The following is a 23,569-nucleotide window of genomic DNA, read 5'->3' as shown; positions in this document are numbered from 1 at the left end:
TGTAGCAGCATTCAAATCAAAGAGAATGGTGGAATTTTGCTATGAATACAATATCAGCCTAGGACACTCAACTGCATATCATCCTCAAGGGAATGGGTTGGCTTGCCTATATTATGTATTTTCTTAGTCATTTTCATGGTTGGACTCTTGGGGAAAAGGTTTTGAGACTCTATTGTACATTTTACTTCAGCATTTTGGCAAAGGAAAGACCAGGGTTTTGCAGCACTGTTTGGAATTCATGTGGCTTTATGTCTTGATGGTGTGCTTCTTTCAGTACTTGTAAGTTGTTATGTGTATCATTTTCCTTCTCTCATCTTCTGCAATTGAACAAATGAAGTGTTAAGGTAGAATTCATAATCTGTAATTCTCTGCCATTAAGTTTGTTTGATCTCCTATGTTTTCACCTGTTTAAGGAGAATTATTGAGGCTTCCTTGCTCTCCTTAGCTCCTCACCTGTCTGATCTACTCACCTCATTAGCTTTTAAGGCATCAAACAATTGCTTACCTTGCTCCAATCTGACCTCTGCAGAAACTATGTCTCATCCCCGCACCCAAAATTGCCTTTCCTTTTGATTCAACAAAAACCCCAAAAAATCACCTTTAAACCTCTGCACTTAATACCTAGCCTAGGATTAGTTACAATTTCAGTCATCTCGAGCCTCATTGATTATATTTTTCCGAGATTGACCTGGAGAGAGCCCTCTCCTGTCCTCGTAGGGCTAGCAACGAGGCTGAGCATGGTTTGATGTTGCCTTTAGTTTTGCCTTCCTCAGTCTGAGGCAGATTTGAGCGCTAACACCTAGTATTAAATGTCTCCCACCTTTCCTTAGTCTAATAGCTCTCCATTATACTTGATCTCTTGACCTTTGTTTCCCCTCTTTGGCATGCACCCTATGTTGGGGAATTTGTCATTATGGTCTTTCTCTCCCCTCCTTGTTAGTGACAAACTCTCACTTATCTTTAGAAATAGGTTTTTCTTGACTCATAGTCACAGTTTTGTTGTCCTTTTTCTTTCATGTTGGCCCCTTCCCTTAAATTTGCATGCAATGTGATCACAACCATCAAGGTGTGGCTCATTATCAAGGTCGTGGAGAGTCCCACATGCATCAGTGGGCCGAGTCATCAACTCAACATTTTAGTGAACATACTCTACAGTCTATGTTGGGTGTGGAGCCTGATTATCTTCTATATTCAAAAGTACCACCACATTGGACCCCAGTTCAAAATGGGGGCGGCAACGCCACCCGTAAAATATTCGTTGCAAGGGGGGTCTAGGGGGGGCGGTAGCGACTTTTGGGAGCCCCCCCTGGTGGGGGGTTTCAGGGGCAGTACCCCCGAAGCTAAAAACAGCTGTAAAATTGCCTTGTAAAAGTATAGTAATTTCTAGTCAATCTGGGCCGTTCATTAGGCGGATGATCTGACGGTAGAACTTATGTTTAGTTTAGGGTTTTTTGCCCTAGAAGGAAACCCTTCTCTTTGTATGAGGGCATTGTATTTGAGGTTGTGAAATAGATGTGTATTCTGTGAGTGAGAAACAGAGAGGTGAGACTGTGAGAGAAAACAGAGGATATTACAGCGGATTTTCTGTAGGTTGTGTCTCTTCATTTTGCTGGATAATAGAAAGGAAGGACTGGCTGTTCGGGGTGGACGTAGCCCAAACTGGGTGAACCACATATATCTGTGTCTCTCTTGTTTTGTGTGTTTTCTGTGTTTATATTTCTGTAATATTTTATGTGTTCCATTGCTCCGTAATATTTAATATTCTAACAACTGGTATCAGAGTTGAAGGTCTATTTGGCTGATAAACTCGCAGGAAAGAAGGGTTCCTGGTTCGAGTGGGAGCAATGGCAGAAGATGGTAAGTTTAGGGTCGAGAAATTTAACGGCCAAAACTTCTCGCAGTGGAAGAGGCAGATGGAAGATTATCTGTATCAGAAAGATCTATATCTACCATTGGGCGGAAAATCAAATATGCTGACGGGTATGAAAGACAAATAATGGAACCTTCTCGATAGAAAGGCACTCGGAACAATATGGTTGTGCCTTGTTGCATCAGTCGCCTTCAACATTTCGAAGGAAACCACGACAGAGGGTTTGATGCAGACGTTGTCGAAACTATATGAAAAACCCTCGGCCTCAAACAAGGTATTTCTTATGAAACGGTTATTTAATATGAAGATTTCGGAAGGTGGATCTGTTGTAGACCATTTAAATGATTTTAATACAGTTACAAGTCAGTTAAGTTCTGTAGGGGTAAACTTTGATGATGAAGTTAGAGCTCTGTTATTCTTGTACTCATTACCAGAAAGTTGGAATGGTTTGGTAATGGCCATTAGTAACTCCGTTTCTGGATCTAGTACTTTAAAGTTTGATGATGTTGTTGGTGTTATCCTTAGCAAGGAAAAGCGACAGAAAAGCTCCGGTGAGACATCGGGAAACGCTTTGAGTGCAGAGTCTAGAGGAAGAAAAATGGAAAGAGGAAAGAGCTCGGGATATCGCAGTAAATCAAGGAAAGGCAGATCCAAGTCCAGATCGGGGATAGTGTGCTGGAAATGTGGAAAGAAAGGACACCTAAAGAAAGACTGTAGATCTCAGAAGGGAAAAGAAGGAGATGCACAACAAGAAAACAATCATGAAGCAAATGTGACAGGTGAGGTGTTACAAGATGCTTTGATTCTTTCTTTAGAAAATATTACTAATTCCTGGGTGGCAGATTTAGGGGCCTCATTCCATGCCACACCTGATAAGAAATACTTTCATGACTATGTTCAAGGAGATTTTGGACAAGTTCATCTGGGTGATGATAAACCCTGTAAAATTGTTGGAATGGGTAACATTCTTGTAAAACAGCAGAATGGAAACCAATGGCTACTAAAGGAGGTAAGGCATGTTCCAGATATAAAGAAAAATCTGATTTCAATAGGGCAGTTAGGCAGTGAAGGTTGTGTGACAACTTTTACAGATAAAGCTTGGAAGGTCACCAAAGGAGCCCTGGTAATAGCAAAAGGCGAAAAAGTTGGTACATTGTATTTATGCAATGGTATTTCTAACTCTGTTAATACTTTGACTTCCAAAGGAGCAGATGCAGCATTATGGCATCATAGGCTCGGACACATGAGTGAAAAAGGGATGAAGATTCTTCAGTCAAGGAATTTGTTGCCAAGTTTGAAGAATGTTGATTTGGACTTCTGTGAGAACTGCATTTATGGAAAACAGAAGAGAGTCAGATTTCTCAGAGTTGGGAAAGAAAAGAAGAGCGAAAAATTAGAGCTTGTGCATACAGACATATGGCGACCTGCTCAGGTATCATCTCTTGGTGGCTCTCGTTATTATGTTACCTTTATTGATGATGCAACTAGAAAAACTTGGATTTATTGTATTAAGAATAAATATGATGTATTTGATACTTTCAAGAAATGGAAATCTTTGGTTGAGATTGAGACAGGAAAGAAATTGAAGTGTCTTAGATCAGAAAATGGAGGTGAATATTGTAGCAAAGAGTTTGATAGGTACTATTCAGAACATGGAATTCGCAGAGAGAAGACAGTTCCAAGAACACCACAAGAAAATGGTGTGTCAGAAAGGATGAACAGAACAATCATGGAGCGTTCAAGGTGCATGAGATTGCATGCAGGATTGCCTTTACAATTTTGGGCAGATGTTGTAGATATTGATGTTTATCTAATAAATAGAGGGCCTTCAAGTTCCTTGGATGGTGGTGTTCCAGAGGAAGCATGGACAGGTAAAAAGGTAAACTACTTTATTTTAAAGCCTTTTGGTTGTGAGGCCTTTGTCCATATTGATAAAGAAAATATATCAAAGCTTGAGACAAAGTCAAAGAAATGTACCTTTATTGGATACGGTGTTAATGATTTTGGTTATCACTTATATGATTATGAAAATCACAAAATCATTAGGAGCAGAGATGTAATATTCAATGAAAAGGTCTTATATAAGAATCATTTGCAGGAAAATAAACAAGAAAAGGAAAACAAGGAATATGCAGTTCTTGATGAAATCACTGAAAAAGTAAAGGTGCCTGAAAACAATAATAATCAACAACAGCAACCACCACAAAAACAACAGGCACCCCAAACACCTGAAAGTGGTGTTAGAAGATCTACCAGGATAAGTAGACCCCCTGAACGATACTCTCCTTCATTATATTATTTATTGTTGACTGATTCCGGTGAACTTGAATGTTATGAAGAAGCAATGCGGGTTGAAAGCAGGAAGAAGTGGGAGGTAGCCATGGAAGAAGAGATGGACTCCTTAATGCATAACCAGACTTGGGATTTAGTCAGGTTGCTTGCAGGAAAAACTACATTGAAGAATAAATGGGTTTACAGGCTGAAGGAAGAAGATGGAGGAAAACAGAGGTACAAATCTAGACTTGTGGTGAAGGGGTTTGCACAGAAGAAAGGTATTGATTTTGATGAAATATTTTCTCCTGTTGTTAAAATGACTTCAATCAGAACTATTTTAAGTCTTGTAGCAGCTGAAGTTTTGCATCTTGAGCAGTTAGATGTAAATACAACCTTTCTCCATGGGGATTTGGAGGAAGAGATATATATGCAACAGCCACAAGGATATGAGGTGAAAGGGAAGGAGAAACTAGTGTGCAGGTTGAAGAAGAGCTTGTATGGCTTAAAACAGGCTCCAAGGTAGTGGTATCTAAAATTTGACAAGTTTATGTCTGAACAAGGTTATACTAGATGTCACTCTGATCATTGTGTTTATTTTAAAAAGAAAAATGATGGTAGCTATATTATATTGTTATTGTATGTATATGACATGCTTGTTGCAGGATCTGACATGCAGGAAATAAATGTGCTCGAAATAAAATTGGCAAATTCATTTGCAATGAAGGATTTGGGAGCTGCAAAACAAATCCTGGGTATGAGAATAACTAGAGACAGGAAAAATCGTAAATTAACATTGTCTCAGAATGAGTACATACAAAAGGTGTTGAAAAGATTTAACATGCAAAATGCAAAACCAGTTAGTACACCTTTTGCTAGCCATTTCAAACTTAGCAAGGAAATGTGCCCAAAGACCCAAGAAGACATGGATTATATGTCTAAAGTTCCATATGCATCAGCAGTTGGAAGCTTAATGTATGCAATGGTCTGCACAAGGCCTAATATTGCACATGCAGTGGGAGTTGTAAGTAGGTACATGAACAATCTAGGAAAGGAACATTGGATGGCAGTGAAATGGATTCTCATATATTTGAAAGGTACCACAAATCAAGCATTATGCTTTGGTGGTTCAAACATTTCTCTACAGGGATATGTTGATGCAGATATGGCAGGTGACAGAGATAACAGGAGGAGCACTACAAGATATGTATTTATTGTTGGTGGAACAGCTGTCAGTTGGGTTTCAAAAATCCAAAGTGTTGTTGCACTTTCAACAACAGAAGCAGAGTATGTTGCTACGACAGAGGCTAGTAAAGAAATGATTTGGTTACAAAGGTTTATGGGTGAATTGGGTAAGGAGCATGATATGGGCACGTTATACAGTGATAGTCAAAGTGCCATTCATCTTGCAAAGAACTTAGCATTTCATTCCAGGACTAAACACATACAGCTCAAGTACCATTTCATACGATCAATGTTGGAAGATGGAGAGTTGAAGCTGGAAAAGATACACACTAGCCAGAACCCTGCATATATGCTAACAAAAGTTGTAACCAGGGAGAAACTGAGAATATGCTCAGTTTCAGTTGGTCTTCAAGGATGACGATGAAGATGAGAAACAACCAGGTCCAAAGAGGAGTCATTGTCCAGCAAATGGAGAAGCGGTGGAGTTGCTACAATCAGTCTCCAAGTGGGAGATTGTTGGGTGTGGAGCCTGATTATCTTCTATATTCAAAAGTACCACCACATTGGACCCCAGTTCAAAATGGGGGCGGAAACACCGCCCGTAAAATATTCGCTGCAAGGGGGTCTAGGGGGGGCGGCAGCGACTTTTGGGAGCCCCCCCTTGGTGGGAGGTTTAAGGGGCAGCGCCCCCGAAGCTAAAAACAGCTATAAAATTGCCTTGTAAAAGTATAGTAATTTCTAGTCAATCTGGGCCGTTCATTAGGCGGATGATCTAACTGATCAGGTGCTCAAGTCCTAGGTGTTGTAAAAATGCTCAAAATTCAAAGTGCTCAGAACTGGTTCACAGCTGAACGACTGGAAAGTGCTCGTCCTCCCGATTCCGGCGCCGCAAACGGTTCGGAAAACGGTCGCCGTATGAGGGAGATATGGCCAAAACAATATTTTGCCCAAAACATTAGAAAATTGGAATTTAAAAAAAAAAAAATTAAAAAAAGAATATTCCGAAGAATATTCCTTGGAATATTCCAGGGAATATTCCCTCTACAACAGCCAATCAAAATCCGCCACGTGGCAGGCCCAGAGGGCGCCACGTGGCCCTGTGTGACGTCATCAAAATTCATGGGCGCGATGCATTTCAAAATTTTGTTTGAGCGGTGGGTTTTGAACACGAGACCTCCTGCACGCCAATCAAATGCCTTAACCGTTACACCATGGGAGCCCAACTTGAAATTTTTGGCAGCGAGATTATATTTAAATTTTAAATTATGTTAAGGGCGGAAAAGAAGGGGGCCAGCCCCTAAGGGCCAGCCCCGCCCTCTCATATGACCATGGCCCGGGAACCGTGGGCTTAGAACCTAACCACGTGGCGCGAACTCCGATGCTAACCGTCACCCAAAAATTGTGGTCACATGGGCAATTAATAAACTGCAGTTACAGTTGGCGGCAGAGTTGGCGGTGGCGCCAAATTTGGCGGACTCGCCATATTTGGCGGGCCTAACTGGCCTCCACTAAAGATAACTTGAGTTTTTTAAGGGAAACTGGCAGTCTGGAGTAAATGGCCATAACTTTGGCCCAGAAAGTCGGTTTTGGACGAATTGTTTTTTGATTTTGGATAATTTCGACCTTCTGAAGCCATTGGTGCAGGTCTTACAGCCATCAGAGGTCATTTGCATACGTTTTGGAGCCGTGAAATTTCTAGGAGCCACAAGGGGCCAGTATTGGGAAGACTGTACAGGGTTGCAGGTATCCATTGGAGGTGATCCAATAGTCAATCCTGAAGGATTCATGTGTTCTGAATCCATTTCTACCATCTATTTCTCCTGTAGATGTTTCTATTCAGCTGTATTTTCAATTTGAGCATTTAATAAAAACAAGGACAAGCCCATTTGGAGGCTTTGGACCCAGCAGACGTAGCCCTGGAGGGGGTGAACTGCTTTATCAACTTCTTGTGCATATGTGGTTGGTTTATTTTGCAGAACAAATTCGTTTTTATGTGTTAAACAATAAAAAGAAATAATTCTGCTATGCTTAAATGGGTTGTAATCAACTGAAAAGTTCATGTGTTTCATTTCTGCAAGACATGGGAAGCTTTTAAATATGTTTATTTCTGAATTGAATACCTTGCAAAAAAATTTCAAGTAGTTTCAAATTCAGATCAAGTTGGTATCAGAGCCAAGTTTTTGTGCAAAGATCTTCTAATTGTCTTGCAAGTATTGATGCTTACCAGGTTGAAACTTAAAAGAGGGGAAGGACAGTTGACTAGAGAAAGAGAGAATCCTCAGTCAAGGAAGGCCAGAGAGCCATCACCTCCACCTTCAATTTCACCCTCAAGAGTCTCAGCAGAAGCTTCAAGGATGTCTGAGCATGGAGGAGAAATTCCTCTAGAGACAGATCCAAGAGAAGAAGAAAGAATCTTCAGAAAGGCTTTCTTAGATCTCACTGAAATGGTGAGGATATTGTACCAAGAAAGAAATGAGAAATTGGCTGGAGAAGGGTCCAAACATCCACCTGAAGGAGAAGGCTCTTCAGGAGGTAAGAAGGATGATGATCATTCCAAGAAAGTACATGGAGGAAATGGTGATCCACCACCCCCATCTTCACCTTCTTCCTCTTCATCTTCGTCTTCTTCTGTTCATAAGCATAGATCCTCTGGAAAAAGTCCCTTTTTAAAGCTTGATGTAAAATTCGAATTACCTATGTTTAATGGTGAAGTGAATGCAGAAAAGCTTGACAACTGGATTAGGCAGTTGGAAGTTTACTTGAGGATCCAAAATATGCATGATGATGCCACAAAGATTCAGTTGGCTTCTTTGAGAATGGATGGAGCAGCCTTAGTCTGGTGGGAAGCCAAGACTAAAGAGGAGATCAAGAAATTTGGTAAGGTGACCTTAACATGGCCTGAATTTCTGTTAGCCATGAAAAAACAATTTTATCCTCTTGCTCACATGCAGAAAGCCATTATGAACTGGCAAAATTTCAGACAACTTAAGGGTCAGAGTGTCCAAGACTACACCCAAGAATTCAGGAGAAGAGCTCTCTTGTTAGGGGTAGATTTACAGTCCCAAGACACCTTGCTGAAATACATTGGTGGTTTGCATAGCTACCTTAGACACACCATCTTGATGTTTAACCCTACTAGCCTGGACGAGGTTTGTGTCCAAGCTACCCATTTAGAGGCAAGGGAAAAAAACACATTTGAAGAGGGTAGAAACAAGCCCCCCAAAGGGAAAAGCAAAGAGAAAACCTCCAAGGGAAAAGGGAAAAAGAATGCATCTGTCAAACAGGAGAGTGAGAAAGTGATATGTAAACACTGTTCTAAACCAGGCCATGAGGAGAAAAACTGTTGGAAATTATATCCTGAAAAAAGACCTCAATTTAACAAATCCAAAGGGAAACAGAAAACTGCTGCTACTACATCTACACCACAAGATTTAGGGGAAGATTCAGGTGATGAAACCAAAATTGCAGCCATGGGTTTGAAAAACTTGAAGGGAAAAGAAATTGAAACTCAAGCCAGCACTAGTACCTCAAAAACTGCCATGTACAAGCTCCTAAGGAGGAAGAAAGAATTGAACTGTTTCATGTGAGGGTGATTTCAAAACATACTAAGATTGACACACTTTTTGATAGTGGGTCACAAGCAAACCTTATATCAGAGGACTTGGTCAAGCAGCTGAAACTTGAGACCGTTCCACATTCGAAGCCATATCCACTTGGATGGATTTGCAAGGATGCAAATTTACAAGTTTCAAGAAAGTGCACATTGCGCTTTGCAATTACTGCACATTTTATTGATACAGTTGAACTTGATGTGGTACCTTTTGATATAGCAGGAATTGTTTTGGGAAGTCCTTACTTGTTTGACAGGAAAGCTATCTTTCATCGCCATGAAAACAAGTATCATCTGTTCAAAGATGGCAAGGAGTTCATTGTTAGAGCTCATCGCAAGAAGACAAATATAGCGATGGTGAATGCAGGACAGGTAAAAAGGCTGGTCAATTCAAGTAAGAATTTTGTTCTTCTTATGATTAAGCCCAAGGTTGATGTGAATCATGAGTCATTTGACAATTGTGATCCAAAACTTAAATCAAATCTGTATGATGTAGTTGATGCATATCATGAGATGTTTCAGGAGCCAACAGGTTTGCCTCCTAAGAGGGAGATTCAACATGAAATCCATTTGCATCCAGATTGTCCTCTTCCAAACATAGGCATGTACCGCATGTCTATTATGGAGAATGCTGAAATAAAGAAGCAAATCAAGGACTTGTTGGACAAGGGTTTCATAAGGCCAAGTACTTCGCCATGTGGGTCACCGATTGTATTGATTCCAAAGAAAGATGGCACGTGGCGTATGTGTGTTGATTTCAGGGCCTTGAACAAGATAACGGTAAAGAATCGTTACCCACTCCCAAGGATAGATGATTTGCTAGACCAGCTGAAAGATGCTCGATATTTCACTAAGTTAGACTTGCGTAGTGGATATCATCAAGTAAGAATTGAAGAAAGTGACATATGGAAGACAGCCTTCAAAACCAAACAATGACTCTTTGAGTGGCTTGTGATGCCATTTGGTTTGTGCAATGCACCTGCAACTTTCATGCGGGTAATGGATGATGTCTTGCGTCCTTTTCTTGATGATTTCGTTATTGTCTACTTAGATGACATCTTAATTTTCAGCAAGTCTAGAGAAGATCATGTCATGCATGTTAGAAAAGTACTTGATGTTTTGAAGAAGAATCAGTTATTTCTTAAAATGTCAAAGTGTGAATTTGGAAAGACTTCTTTGATTTATTTGGGACACATAGTAGGAGGAGGTGCTTTGAGAATTGATCCTGCTAAGATTGAGGCTATTGTGAAGTGGCCTACTCCCAAATCCATAACAGAGGTAAGAAGTTTTTTGGGTGCAGCTCAATATTGGAGGAAGTTTATCTCTAACTTCTCTTCTATAGCAGCTCCTATGCATGCAGTGACAAGTGTGAAGCATGCTTTCCAATGGGGAGGCAAGCAGCAAAAAGCTTTCGAATCTTTGAAAGAGAAGATTAGTTCAGCTCCAGTCCTTGCATTACCGGATTTGAGACAGCCATTTGAGATACAAACGGATGCTAGTGATTATGCTATGGGTGCAGTTCTTCTACAGCATGGTAAGCCTATTGCATTTCATTCTGAAACTTTTAATGGTGCTGTTGTAAATTATCCTACATATGATAAGGAGTTGTATGCGTTGGTACAAAGCGTCAAAAAGTGGAAACACTATTTGATGGGCAAAGAAACTGTTATACATACCGACCATCAGCCCTTACAGTACTTGCAATCACAAAGCAAGTTACAACAGTCACGACACTTCAGATGGATGGGCTTCTTGCAACAGTTCCATTTGGTAATAAGGTACAAGAAAGGTACTTTGAATAAGGTTGCTGATATGCTTTCGAGGCCTATTATTGGTGTTGTTACTTTACTTAAGAATGATTCCATTGTACATGATAGTTACATAGAACAATATGCATCTGATGATGACTTTAAAGATGTGTATGCTAACTTGAGTAAAGGGAATCATGTAGAGGAAAATGATTATCACATGCATAACAATTTGCTGTTTCATTTGGGCAAGTTGTGTATACCACAAGGGGAGAGGATAAATGTCATGAGAGAAGCTCATTCTTCTCTTATTGCTGGCCACTTTGGTGTGAGCAAAACAGTTGCACATCTACAGAGGTATTGCTATTGGCCTCGCATGGTAGATTCTGTTTCAAGGTTCATAAGAGGTTGTTCATTATGTGCTACAAGCAAGCCTAGCAATAGGAAGCTTGGTTTGTATACTCCTTTGCCGGTACCTTCTAGACCATGGGAGAGCATCTCTATGGATTTTGTAGGAGGTTTGCCAACATCTAGAAAGCAGCATGATTATTTATATGTAGTAGTTGATCGTTTCAGCAAAATGTGTATACTTATGCCTTGTAAGAAAACTATAACTGCTGAACAAATTGCTGAATTATTTTTTCATCATGTATGGATTCACTTTGGTTTGCCTACTTCCATTATTAGTGACAGGGATTCCAGATTTGTGGGGAATTTTTGGTCCAACTTATGGAAGATGATGGACACAAAGTTGAAGAAAAGCACTGCTTTCCATCCACAAACAGATGGACAAACCGAAGTTGTGAACAGAACCATTGTGCACCTCTTGAGAGGTTATTGCAGCAAGCATCCCAAGCTTTGGGATGAACATTTGCACTACATACAACATGCTTACAATTGTGCCAAGCACTCCTCCACCAACACCTCACCGTTTGAAGCTTGTTTTGGTTACTTGCCAAAATCACCTCTTGATTTCATTCTTGAGAAAGATGTTGCCATTGAGGGACATAGTGATATTGACAAAGCTCGTTCATTCATTGAAAGAATTCAGCAAATACATCAGCAAATTCAAGAACAGCTTGAGAAAAGTCAAAGCAAGTACAAGGAAAGACACGACAAGCATAGAGTCGATCACAAGTTTCAAGAAGGGGATGAGGTATGGCTGTACATTAGTAAGGAAAGAATGCAAGGAGAAGGTAAAAAGCTGAAGCCTATTCGTTATGGTCCATTCAAAATCCTCAAGAAGGTTGGAAATAATGCTTTTCAATTAGATTTGCCTTCCTACATGCAAATGTATTCTGTTGTCAATGTGGAGAACTTACGTTTGTATGAACCTCCTTTGATTGCTGATCATGAAAGTGCTGTTCAGCTTCCATCTATAGAATATTTCTCGCCAGAATTCTTAGATGAGCTGAAAGAAGATACAATCCTTGACAGAAGGACACGCACTTCAAGGAGGGGCAGTGTAGATTATGTTCGGGTTGGTTTGAAAGGCAGCAAACCGAACAAGGCAAAGTGGATGGAGGTGGACAGAGTGAGGGAGCTGTACCCTCACCTCTTTAACAGGTAATTGAAGGCTTTTGGGGTCCAAAAGCTTCCCAATGGGGAGGCGTGATCAGGTGCTCAAGTCCTAGGTGTTGTAAAAATGCTCAAAATTCAAAGTGCTTAGAACTGGTTCACAGCTGAACGACTGGAAAGTGCTCGTCTTCCCGATTCCGGTGCCACAAACGGTTCGGAAAACGGTCGCCGTATGAGGGAGATATGGCCAAAACAATATTTTGCCCAAAACATTAGAAAATTGGAATTTAAAAAAAAAAACATTAAAAAAAGAATATTCCGAAGAATATTCCTTGGAATATTCCCTCTGCAACAGCCAATCAAAATCCGCCACGTGGCAGGCCCAGAGGGTGCCACGTGGCCGCGTGTGACATCATCAAAATTCAGGGGCGCGGTGCATTTCAAAATTTTGTTTGGGTGGTGGGTTTTGAACACGAGACCTCTTGCACGCCAATCAAACGCCTTAACCGTTACACCATGGGAGCCCAACTTGAAATTTTTGGCAGCGAGATTATATTTAAATTTTAAATTATGTTAAGGGCGGGAAAGAAGGGGGCCAGCCCCTAAGGGCCAGCCCCGCCCTCTCATATGACCATGGCCCGGGAACCGTGGGCTTAGAACCTAACCACGTGGCGCGAACTCCGATGCTAACCGTCACCCAAAAATTGTGGTCACATGGGCAATTAATAAACTGCAGTTACAGTTGGCGGCAGAGTTGGCGGTGGCGCCAAATTTGGCGGACCCGCCATATTTGGCGGCCCTAACTGGCCTCCACTAAAGATAACTTGAGTTTTTTAAGGGAAACTGGCAGTCTGGAGTAAATGGCCATAACTTTGGCCCAGAAAGTCGGTTTTGGACGAATTTTTTTTTGATTTTGGATAATGTCGACCTTCTGAAGCCATTGGTGCAGGTATTACAGCCATCAGAGGTCATTTGCATACGTTTTAGAGCCATGAAAGTTCTAGGAGCCACGAGGGGCCAGTATTGGGAAGACTGTACAGGGTTGCAGGTATCCATTGGAGGTGATCCAATAGTCAATCCTGAAGGATTCATGTGTTCTGAATCCATTTCTACCATCTATTTCTCCTGTAGATGCTTCTATTCAGCTGTATTTTCAATTTGAGCATTTAATAAAAACAAGGACAAGCCCATTTGGAGGCTTTGGACCCAGCAGACATAGCCCTGGAGGGGGTGAACTGCTTTATCAACTTCTTGTGCATATGTGGTTGGTTTATTTTGCAGAACAAATTCGTTTTTATGTGTTAAACAGTAAAAAGAAATAATTCTGCTATGCTTAAATGGGTTGTAATCAGCTGAAAAGTTCATGTGTTTCATTTCTGCAAGACATGGGAAGCTTTTAAATATGTTTATTTCTGAATTGAATACCTTGCAAACAAATTTCAAGTAGTTTCAAATTCAGATCACTAACGGTAGAACTTATGTTTAGTTTAGGGTTTTTTGCCCTAGAAGGCAACCCCTCTCTTTGTATGTAGGTTGTGTCTCTTCATTTTGCTGGATAATAGAAAGGAAGGACTGGTTGTTCGGGGTGGACGTAGCCCAAATTGGGTGAACCACATATATCTGTGTCTCTCTTGTTTTGTGTGTTTTCTGTGTTTATATTTCTGTAATATTTTATGTGTTCCATTGCTCCGTAATATATAATATTCTAACAGTCTATGCAAGATGAATTGAACATAATTGAGAGAGACATCCTAAGGGAATGTGGTTGCATGTCAGGCACTAGAACTCTATGTCAGTCACATCATAGGTAGGTATAACCTATAAATGCACATGATTAACTTGGTTTAGAACATGAATAAATATGTTGGCTCATGTTTTCTCTCAATAAAATTTAGGCAAAGGAAGAGCTTATGTTAATTTTAGATGAACTCTAGCTATACATGAAGACATTGGACAAAAGGATGAACATGTAGAAGAAAGCCTAGGCATTCCTCCATATTCTGGTAGCTCTGCTCTACATGGCAAGGATCCCATTGAAGTGATGCCTTCATACTCTTAGTTTTATATTTCATCTCTACTTTCTATGTTTATGCGTGTGCTTATTGTTAGCGCTTGAAATTTCACCTCAGGCTGAGAAAGGTAAACCTCAAGGCTACATCAAACCATTTAGCCTCGTAGCTAGCCCTACGGGGCAAGAGAAGGCTCTCTCCGGTCAATCTCGGCAGATCTTCAATGGGATGAGATGACCAACAAAGTAACACTGATATTAGGCTAGTAAACTGATTAAAAAGGTTGATTTGGGGTTTTTTGGGTTTTTGGTGGCAAATTGAGGAATTGCAATTTTGGGTGCGGGGATTTGATACAGTTTCTGCAGGGCTTTCTTTGGGGCGAGGTAGGAGACCGTATTGATGCCTTTGATTGAGGTGAGTGGATGGAAAAGACCGGTGAGGAGCTAAGGAGAGCAAATAATACTTTGAATTCTCCTTAAACAATAGAAAACATAGAAATTAAACAAATTTAAAAGCAGAGCATGGCAAGCATGAATTCTTACTTTAACACTTCATTTGTTTAATGTGCAGCAGTAAAGGAAAGGAAATGATTCACATAAACACACTTACAAGAACATTGAGAAACACATCATCAACACATGAATCCACAAGAATACCAAAGAGGACTGCAAAACCCTGGTCTTCCTTAGCCAAAAATTGCAGAGATACAGTGAAATAATACAATGATAGCTTCTCCCTCAAGAGTCCAACCATGAAAATGAGCAAGAAAGTACATAATATAGATGATCTAACCTCTTTCCCTGCCTCCATGGGTCGAGCTCACTATCCTAGGAGCTGTTTCAACCACTTCTAAACTAAGCACTACAAACTAGGCAGTCAAAACAACTTGCCTTTATAAACTTGGAAACCAATTCATACATTACATATTTACCCATTACATGAATGAATCTTCTAGAAGTGTTAAACAAGAGTAAAAGTGTCTTAGAGTTACAAAAATTACATCAAAGATAATCATCTTCAACCCCAAAAAGTCAAACTAAGTCAAATCTGCGTTTTCTGGGCTGTACAGTGCAATCTGGCAAAAAACTGCCTGACGGGTCGCGCCCCCCTGCCTGACGGGTCGCGCCCCTTTGGAGCTCTGTTTGAGGCACTTGCAGGTGGCCAAATTGAGCAAAAGTGGGCTTGTTGGAAAGGTCTGTGAGTCTACTTTCCAACCCAACTAGAATTTTTGAATTTGGAGGTCATTTGCCCTGTCAAAACTTAATTCTCCCAAGACTGGTTTCTGCAACTCAAAAAAGGGGCAGAAAGTCAAATTTTGCATGTATTTTGACCTTCTGGAGGCCCAAAACTCCATAAAAACTCAAGTCCATCCATAGGCATATGTAACTTTGCATGAAAAATCTAGAAATTCTGAGTTTTTGCAAAAAGGAGTTGCCATGACAAAGGGTCTCACCGGGGTTGAGACCCGTTAAAGAGCCAAAACCTGTAAATTACCAAAAATTGCCAAAATTACCCAAAATTCTCAGAATTTTTTGGGATTTGTGCTATGGCTAGGCTATTGAGTGCCATGATCCTTGAGTGAAGCCTCAGCCAAGATACAGAGGGGATTTGGCTTCTTTCTCCGTTTTAGAGCCTCGGTCAACCGCCTTTGAAACATTTTCATTTTGGCCTTGCACACATGCATCCTCGCCCAATAATGATTTTTCATATTCCTCAGCAACTTTTTCTCTTGGTTGGCCTTAGCCAACAGCCTCTCTAAGTGTGCATTCACCTGGATGAGCATAGACTCTCGGTCAGCAGGCAATGGATCACCGGGTCTTCTTCGGTTCAAGACTCGGTCACTACGAATCCTCCATAGCTCATCAAGTACTTTCTCCTCCTCCAACTATTTGTTGCGTTGTTCCAAGTAAGTGATGGTCCATTGGGCACCCTCAATTCTCTTCTGCAAAGCATCATTTTCAGCTCTGAGATGCTGAATGATCTCCTTTGCCTCTCGGCTAGGAGAACTGGCCTCAAGATCAATGACCTCGGTGTCTGGGACTCCTGATGGACCCTCATGGATCATGGGCTGTTTGCCCCTCTGTGCTGCCTGTGCTGATGAAGAAAGCGAGGTTCCTTCCACCTGATGTGGAGATAACACTCGCTGAGCTGAAGATGAAGGCGAGACCCCTTCCCCCCGCTGTGGAGATAGTACTCGCCGAGCTGCTGCAAACAAGGCCCTCTGGCCTCTCTGATAAGTGAGCTGAGATGAGGAACTAACATGTCGGGTGACCGGAATATCAGGCTGCTGAGATGGTCCTCCCTCCTCATGAATGACCTCATGATGTGGCTGGGGTGGCGCTGTGAAAAACTCACGAGAGATGAACTCCTCCCATGAGATACCCTGCTGTGTCAACTGATGCAATACTACTAGCTGAATCAAACCATAATGATGAAGGCTCCTGTACTGCTGTGCCGGGGTCTTCCTCTGCAACATGGGCACCATCCTCTGAATGTTCTGACAAAAGAAAACAGGGATGTTCATCATCCTCACTCGGGTGAAGTGCATCAAAAGGCGAATGTGATATGAGTACACCTGTGAAAATCTGCCCTCACAGGTAAAATAGTGCATAATAAGCCTCATGATGGGAGCATACTCGCTCCGGAGAAACCTGAATGGGAAAACACCCGCCAAATGTCTAATGAATGGTGGCCGGACATAAGGCTCAAAGTGAACAATATCTAGCATCTTGCGCTTAGTCCACACCTCACCAACATTAGGTATCCCTGTAGCATGTGAGATCACCTCGGGTGTCAATGTAAAGTCCACCCCTGCAAGGTTGACATGTCCATCATGCAAATGTAAAACGAAGAGGCGAGCCAACTCTCTGTGATGTTGAATCCGAGAGATCCTCTCACAAAATTGATAACAAGACATGTACTGAAAACAAGTGACTGCCATAGGACAAGCCTGTAATTCTGCCAAAGAGGTGGGCTCCTCTCGCTTATGATGTCCACCCTTACCACCCTTACGAGGCCTCCTCTGTACCTCAACCTCTGTAGATGACGAATGGTCATCACTTTGCTCATAAGTTTCGGTTTCTGACATAGTTTAGGATCAAAGTGGACAAACTATACTGCTGTCTCTACCTGTAAAAATGTTGAATTCTATGTTGTTTCAAGGGGAAAAAGACATGAGGGAAATGTTAGGGGAGGGATCTTTTAACAAGGAATTGGGAATATATAAACATAACAGGGAATTTTTAAGGAAAATGTTGCAAATCATTATGCATATAGGAGTACATATTTATAATCAGGGATATTGGAAAATCATTTGCAAAAATCACTGCATATGGGAAAAACATGTATGAAAGTGAACATGGGAATATACATACATGTATTAATAGGGGAGATAGGGAAAAATATGCACAAAACTGCTGACATATTCACCAACATTTTTATTGTTTACACATGCATATGGTGGAGGGAAATTAGGGTTTGAATTTTTGATGCTTTGGGAAAGGGGTAGGGTTTGCATTTTAGTGATTAGGGAGAGGGGAGGGTTTGCATTTCATTTACAAAATGGTATGGGAAAAAAGATATACATATAAGTGTGAGTGAAAGGGGAAGGAGGGAAACAAACACAAAGGGAAAAACACCTTGAAACAACACAAACCCTAGCACATTTTCAACATTAACATTGCAGTCATATGAAGGAGTTTCACTTGCAAAATTTTGATCATTAAACATGTTCATGACATCCACCATTCATAACCAGCAACCATTCCATGTTTAGAATACCTACCTCAAACGATTTGATAGCTTGGAGGGCGTTTGAGCGAATTTGTTTGGAGTTTGCAACAATACAGTTCAACGGGTCACGCACCACACCCAACGGGTCGCGCCCCTCTAACGGGTCGCGCCCATTGTTTTTCTGCACTGGAAACAACCCTCTGACAGGTCGCGCGCACCTGACGGGTCGTGCACCTATCCTGACGGGTCGCGCACCAGTCTAATGCCCGAAATCGCTCTGCTTTTGCTCCTTTCTCTCAATCACTCTCTCAAACCTCTCTTGCAAGCGTTAGGATGCACAATGAGAGTGATGGGAGGGAATTTGGGTTTTTATAAGTTTCATTTGAAAAAATTTCATTCACAAACCCACTTTCTAATGTTTTCTTTTTGACACTTTATAACACTGATTTTTTTGGTTTCTTTTATCCTGAATTTGACTCATTGAGTGCTTTGACTTAATTCTTTTTGCAGGTAGATCATCTGAGGGATCTTGGCAAGGGGACCAGGGTTGCATTTTGTCCGCTGAAGACTTTTGAAATTTCATCACTTATTTACAAAAAGTTGAAAAATGACCTTGGCTTTAAAAACAGAGTTTTTAAATCCAAGGTGAAGATTAGCTGTACCAGATAAGAAATCTTGAAGAAACACTTTTACAATCATCCCTCTGGCTTGCTGAATACTCATTGATTTTTCAGACCCATGACCCTGTAAATATATTTGACCAAAACCCTAGACCTAGGAAATTGACCTCAAGACAAGATAAGACAAGCTTGAAAGAACTAAATGACTGAAATGACCTGAACCAACAATGCCAAGAGGGGTACTACACACCAGCTCCTCCATCAGGGTTATTGGCATGCCTAACGAGATGCATAAAATTGACAATGATGAGACACCTACTTATGCAAATGCAAAGAGCTTTGATCGCTGATGGAGGGCTTCAAGACCGACATTAACACTTATCATTTTATAGTTCAAATAGATATGACGACTAAGTAGTATTCAAATTTGATTGAGATCATTTTTAGTTTTTGGCTATACTTTTGGCTGGGAGACTAATATAATTAAATTTTAGTTTTTGACACTAGTATAGTTTTCCAGGTTGTAGAGAAGGGAAATAAATAACTTCTATGTATGTGCCATTTGGTTAGATCAATAGAACTTTATTTTCCCCCCAAACGAAAACTCTTTGAAACTTTATTGTTTTTGAATTCCAACTCATTAATATAGATTTTTTTGTCTAATTTATCTATAATGAGGTCCATTTTAGACCCAAAATTTATTCTAATGATCTATTGTTTCCATATAAAAAGTGTAAACTAACTTTTGGCACTTTTTAAGGCATATTTTCTAGTTAATATTGCCCTAGATTCACAAGGATTTGTTGGAATTATAAGTTTGAGCTGTGTAGTCTACACAATTCAAGTGCCCTAAGAGATTTTCAAAATTCTAAATTATGCTTCAAAAATGAAATTTAAACAATGAAGAATTACAATATTACAAAGAATTGTATCATCAGTAAAATAGACCAAAACATAGAACAATTAAACTATGCCATTAATAATAACACAAAAACCATTAAAACTTAATTAGTTGATTAAAAGGGAATAATGATATCCCGTACTAAAATTCAAATTTTCAATATAAAACGTTTCAACCTATAAAATAATAAAATCACCATTATCATTAAATTGATTTAGACATAAAGCCTATAATATAATATAATGATAACAGCCAAATTTGTATTAAATGATGAAATAAATCACACGTTTAAGTTAAAATAAACATCTTAACTATTTTTTATAATAATCCAAATATGATTGAAAAACTCTCAAATTCTAAAGAACTTTAAAAAACCTAACCTTAGATATAAAAAATCATAATTCAATGTAATACAAAAATTTAAATTCAATATCAACCCAAGTTCTTAAAAAAAATATTTAAATTTTAGTAAAGTAGATTCAAAGTTAAATCAAAATTTATATTGCAATTTAAAAGAAAGAAAGAAAATCAGTAAAAGATTCAAATTTTAGTTAATATTTACATTGGAATTCAAAAAAAAAATCAAACTTAGTATGAATCACTCTCTACAATCATGTTGGGTGTAGTATTATCAACACTATAGACATTCCTTCAAACAAACTCTAATTACTTTATGTTGGGAGTATCTCAGAGTTATATGATAATAAAATGATCTATGAATTAGATATTAAAAATAGAACATATTATTATTAAGTATTTTATTGAAAATATAATTGGTTTACTTTGAAGGGAGTGTTGGAGTGGGTGCCCAAGGAGGGAGGGGAGAAGGTACACCACTTTGTTACCACCCTAGGCATTCAAGAGGGTGTCACATGGCCAATTATCCTCATGTAATTACACATGTTTATGGTTATGGCAATGTAGAGCATTAAACTAGAAAAATGGCAAGATCATAGCTTCTTCCTGACATTGTTGGAGTTGCCTTGTTGTTTTATAAAGAGTTCACTATAACATCGAGTTTCTTGTGGGATATTTTCTCCCTTGCATATAAAAATTTGTTATGCCTATAAAGGAAGGCCTAGGACCCCTAGTCGGGACTTCCATCTTTCTTCCCTTGCAATTGGTTGGATTATTTGCATAATTTAAATGGTCATGAGGTTGAATGAAGTGGATTAGAGTGCTCGTTGGTGGGAGGGTCAAAAACAAGGTCCCATTGTGGTCTTTTGGAACACTTCTACACTAGGCATTCTAGTAACTTTCATGAATTTTGGTACTCTTGTGTGTATTACAATTACAATGTTATGGTTCTGGTTTTTTTGTTCAAGAAATTGATCGTGTTTACCTATGAAACAACTTTAATCTATTATTGTTTGTGAGGAGACTACCTTGCCCTTTTATAGATCAAGTTGGACCCTTTGTTGCCAGATTTTGTTCTCTCCCCATTCTTGTAATTTCCCTATTCTATATGCACCTGACCACATTGCTCTTGATGATCTTCTTCTTGCATGCCTTACATAAGCGCCGCTTTGGTCTTTAGTCCCATGCCCTTATTTTATATCCTAGGTTTCATTTAGCTAGGGATTAACCATTCCTTAATGCCATGTTGTAGCAACACATGCAATCGAAGCATAATTCTGGTGGAAGAATTCCTACTAGCAGGTCACAAGCTCAACCTCAGACCCAGCATGCAACAAAACTTTACCGTTCATCCACCTCCCCATAAAGTTAGGAAAAAAATTTCCTTCTTCAATCTCAGGCAGTTCGTGATTGGACTTCTCATTAAAACTTAGAAGTGCAAGTTGAAGTCTATGATTGGGTCTCGGATCCTAGACATACTAGGGGTCATAAGAACCAATTACTCTGTTTCATCACTCTATATTAGAAAATAAAAATAATTTTGGGTCATGTCATCAATAAAAATTAGGAGGCTTATAATGAAATCATTATTTATTTCAATGATATCCAACGAGTACAAAATATCTTGCGCTCTTTCTTTGTCATCCTGGACACATGGCCAACACATATCGAGATGCATCTTCTATGTGGGTGACCCCCCAAACATGGCCAATCACACAAGACCTTGCCCTTGCTATTTCGTTTAAGGAATGTTGATTATAATTTTTCATTTATTGTTGTCCATGTTTTACAGTTGTGGTCTATCTACAATACCAAACTTATATTTTGTAATGTCGATGGGAACTCTTACAAATATTTGTCGTGGCCTATTGGTAATTATGTTGTGGTTTTGATTTATTATATTTTGTCCGACATAAGAACTTTAAATTATCTTAATTTTTGTTGGTTTGGTTTCCCATGTGGCAAGTCATGATGGTAGGACTATTATTTTTGTATAATTGATATATAATCTAATAGAAGCCCAAAAATTAACACACATATATGAGTTAGTTCATTGTTTTAGTTTGTCTTTCAACCAATTAGAATTATGAATATATATGATAATAATATTTTTTATATAATCATAAAATATATATATAATAATAATTCTCTTAAAACAATACCATATATGTATTTTAATGTAATTTTTAGCTTAAAAAAAAAAAAATGATATTTCCATTTGAGTGAAAATTCTTACTAAGATTTGAATCATGTTACAATTTCATCTGGGTGAAATATTTACATAGTTAGAATTTGAACCATTCTAAAGGATGTTGCATCAAAATTAAATATTTAATAGAAGGATTGTAAAATGAGAATGTGAACATGATGTTCAAAATCATTTTTGAAATTTTAAATATACAAAAAATCAAGATAAGTATCCATTCAATAGGGGGAAAGTATATGTGTGAATGGCCTAGATTCTTGAACTCAATAAACTAAAATATTTAGATGCTTTAACTCAATAATGGTGTGGCTGATAGACTAATATAAAATTGATCCCAAGGAATGGGTGGCACTGAAATTTCAAATGAAAGTAAATGACTTTGGAAGAAATGTGCGTCCAATGCATCAAACCACCTTTGTCTTTAGACAACATGACAACATCTTCTTGAAATGAAATTTATTTTCACTTAACCCTTTTTAGTTTTGGTACCTAATGAACACTTCGAGTGGCATATTTATAATGTTCTTATTACATATTTATGATCATTTTTTTAGGTTGGTTAGTTTAGGAGTTTCACTCACTTATAAGGTTTTGAATTGGTGACTTTCACATAAGGAATGTCTTAATAGTACGCCTTATCATTGTCTATTTTATGCTTTGTAAACATGATAAATATTGTTTTAATTCTAGTATGAATATTTAATTACAATTTCGTAATAATATCGACACTTTAATATTGTAAAGATATATTCCTCAACTAATATAAATGTTAGCAGTTAATTGAAGAATGAACACCTACATAAACCATGATACCACATGGGAAACAAGTGAGGGGGTTAAAAAGGGACTTTAATAAATAGACCATGATACCATGTGTGAGAAACAAGTGAGGGAGTTAAAAATGGACTTCAGTATGCCTAAGGAAACCTACCCACCTTTGCTAAACTATCTTGTAATACCAAATTTCATTTTTTACAAATATCCTCCACATTTCCTTATTGACCTCACAAGCCAATCATTAAGGGCATTTGGTTGAAGTACCAAATTTCCATAATTATAAGATGAATGGGTTGAGTCCCATCGCCCTCTAAAAGTTTTTAGCATTAGAATATGTGCTCCTAGAAATAATACCATTGAGGAGAAAGTTGTATGACTGGAGGAGGAAGTCATTAGATAAGGGGAGATTCACATGTGGAGGTGATAAGGGGCAAGGAAGAGCATACATGTGTGGGTGCATGAGTATGAACAACTAAGGATGGTGGTGTGCATGAATAAAAGTTGTACATAAGTAAATATCTCTCTATTAGAAACTGGGTTGAGTAAAAAGAGAATGTGGGTGTGAATAAGATGATTACATATGAGAAATTCACTAAAGAATCCCCAATTTGGCCTATAAAAAAATTGTGTGGAGAATTTTTTAATTCACTGGTCATGTGGGTTGCGATTTGGAACATTGTTGCGCATGTGTAAAGAGCACGAGGGAGGGAGCCACCAAGGGGACTATGTTGCAATCAAAGGAGTCACCCAGGTGTTATGCGAGCT

The sequence above is a fragment of the Pinus tabuliformis genome, chromosome 6 (genome assembly GCF_031772625.1).
Source record: "Pinus tabuliformis cultivar Carrire ecotype Pingquan chromosome 6, CPIR1, whole genome shotgun sequence".
In the NCBI taxonomy this organism is placed as follows: Eukaryota; Viridiplantae; Streptophyta; class Pinopsida; order Pinales; family Pinaceae; genus Pinus; species Pinus tabuliformis.
Note: the sequence above shows the minus strand (reverse complement) of the source record.